Source organism: Oncorhynchus gorbuscha, linkage group LG15 (genome assembly GCF_021184085.1).
Source record: "Oncorhynchus gorbuscha isolate QuinsamMale2020 ecotype Even-year linkage group LG15, OgorEven_v1.0, whole genome shotgun sequence".
NCBI lineage: Eukaryota > Metazoa > Chordata > Actinopteri > Salmoniformes > Salmonidae > Oncorhynchus > Oncorhynchus gorbuscha.
Window position 1 is genome coordinate 25,276,974 of NC_060187.1, and position 3,017 is coordinate 25,279,990.

A 3,017-nucleotide genomic window follows, 5' to 3' on the forward strand; every position below is an offset into this window, starting at 1 on the left:
TTGTGGAATAGACACCGGCTGGATTGCTGTTTTAACCAATCAGAATTCAGGATTAGACCCACCCGTTGTATAAACACGCACACACACACACACACACACACACACACACACACACACACACACACACACACACACACACACACACACACACACACACACACACACACACACACACACACACACACACACACACACACACACACACACACTTCTCCAGTCCTAACTTGAGATATATGTGCGTAACTCAATTTCAGTCTCCCATTGACATAGTGAATCATGTGAAAGTTTAAGTTAAAAGATTAAGTTTAGAAAACAAAATACCACAAGACCTTGTACTGTGTATACTTGTATTACTCTTATTAGACAACTTAGTGTTGTTAGTGTTGTATTAGTGTTGTTTTTGTTCATGTGTATTTATCCTCTCAATATATACTCATTTTGAAGTTGATAAGTTTCTGGGAATTTTATTCATCTTTTGCAGCACGTCATGTTCTATATATACTGTAATATTCTTTCAGATTATGAATATTTCGATAATTATTCTTTAAGAATTACATAGTATATAGAGTATCTTTGAATTATTGATGATATACACACTTTAAAAGATATGATTTAAACTTACTGTGGATCAGTGAAACTGCATGAGTAAAATATAAAATATACATATTTGCAATGGTTTGTTCATTTTTATTTCACCTTTATTTAACCAGGTAGGCTAGTTGAGAACAAGTTCTCATTTGCAACTGCGACCTGGCCATAGTGGTGCATTGAAAGTAATGTCCTCTTGAGTTTTTTTCTATAAAAATGAAATGACCTGTTGTCAAGCTGAATTTTATACACAGACAAAATGCACACAGATACAGACCAAACCAACGAACACATAACACCTCCGGAGAGAGGGCGAGAGCGAGAGGGAAGATAAAGATAAAGAAGACAGGGACAGCATCTGGTTATTCAGGAGGGGGTTTAGTAAAAATTCAAAACAGGTGCAGGTGTCAAAAATGTGTGTTTGCTGTGCCAGCCATGAGGGATCTGTGCCCTTTGAATGTTTAGGCCAGGTGCCCAGTGGTCTCGCCCACTGCACCACTTAGTTCGCCTGCTGTGTATATGTAAGTTGTTGAGTCACTGTGGGGAAGAGGACCAGGGGAAATGTAGGCCAGTGTTCTCATTCGTAAACACACGAGCAGTACACGGGCAGCACACGGGCAGCACATGGGCCGATGTAGGTCAATAGACAAACAACACACCCACTGAGCTACGTTGGATATTATTGATGATGATGGTTGTGTAATTGTGATGATTATGATGGGCATGCATGTTGCTAATAGCAGTAGTAATGGTACTCCTTTCTTACATAAAATAAGTCATCAACATCATGTTTTTGGCTGATCCTTTTTTGAATGTTATTTCCACGTAACAAATCTTTCTATATTTATTTGCAGTAAAGAGAAACAAATGTCCCACTCAAGCTGCACAGATTTCCAAAGCAAACTGTTGGCAAGGCAACACTTGTTCTACTTCACTAATGAGAAATCTAACAAACGTGCCACACTCTCTCTCTCTCTCTCCTCTGTAGCTTCCTAATCAATAGCAAACGCAATCACCTGCCCAGAGCCTGCTGCTGTTATGATTGCTCCTCACTCATCACATTTACAGAGAAGCAACAACAACAGTCCCAGAGAGTAGAAACCCATATGCCTCCATCCAAAAGATGGTGACTTTACATATTGATTGTTATTGCCAAAATCACTTAAAATGGCACATTGGTGTGAGTGAAGTAAGACACCTGTGATCAACATGTTATTTCCCAGGCTTCCATTGTGTAGTGAAAGATAAACACCAAATCTCAGCATGCTAGAGTTAATCAGTTAGCAGTCTATGTTGATCATATGGCCAAAAGGCGAGAAACCTCTATGCAGTCGTTAAACCCAGTCAAACAATGGGTAGCATGTGGTCAACACCTCAAGGTTCTGTTAGTGTAGTGTTCAATAAACTGGACATTATTCACGCTCAGTCCCTCCTCTGAGGCAGAGGAGCTGTGAAATGGTTTTATCACAGGGCAATAAAACAGACAAAACAGTGATCACATTACATGCAGTCACTGAGCAACTGTCTCAGCCCAGTCAATATGCTATGAAGGAACCAGCCAAACACAAGGGAAGTACATAGCAACAAGAGGTGTTGGAGACAAGCAAAACACGAGGAAAATTGACGGCCACTCCCTTATTGAAAAAACACATGAATTTCACATGTGAACACGTGGAAGTGTTCCAAAAGTACATGTTTTCATGTGATCACTTGTGACAACATGTAAAGCAACGTGTGATCAAATGAAACTACACATCTGAAATCGTGATCACATACGAAGTGTTTCAAAAACACGTTTTCACATGATTTTACATCTGAAATATAATGTGGAATCATGTGACTTTCCACGTGAAATCATGTGGTTTTTGATTGATTGTAATATTAAAGTCTGTAGTGTTCATGTGATGTCAACATATAAAATATGTTATTTTTCAGTGTGTATGATGGGAATGCTGCTTAATGCAGGTCTATATATATTCATATGGACATGCATCTTCTAAATACCGGAAGCATACACAGGTGTCAACCTGGTGATTTACCAGCACCCCATACCATGTATTACACATGCCACTTCCTGTACACTACAAAGTGGGTTTGATTGAAGCAGGCCCTCAAATCATTGTGAGCCAATAGGGAGAGGTTAGATTGCCTGTCCCTGTGGAGTCGTACAGTGAATATTGTGTAACTAGGCCTGGGCAGCATCTGTTGGCTCGGGGCTGAACCCTCCTCCACCTCATCCCTTTCGCTCTTCCCCTCTTCACTTGGGAACTATCAGACAGATGAGCAACCTAAGGCTCCCAAACTCACCACAAGGAGCCATGTTGCCACCACAGATGGAGGGGAACATTCTGGTACTAAAAATGTGTAATTCCAACTGATACTAATCGCATGGCATTCGATTGAAAACTAGTTTCAAATCAATCAAAATC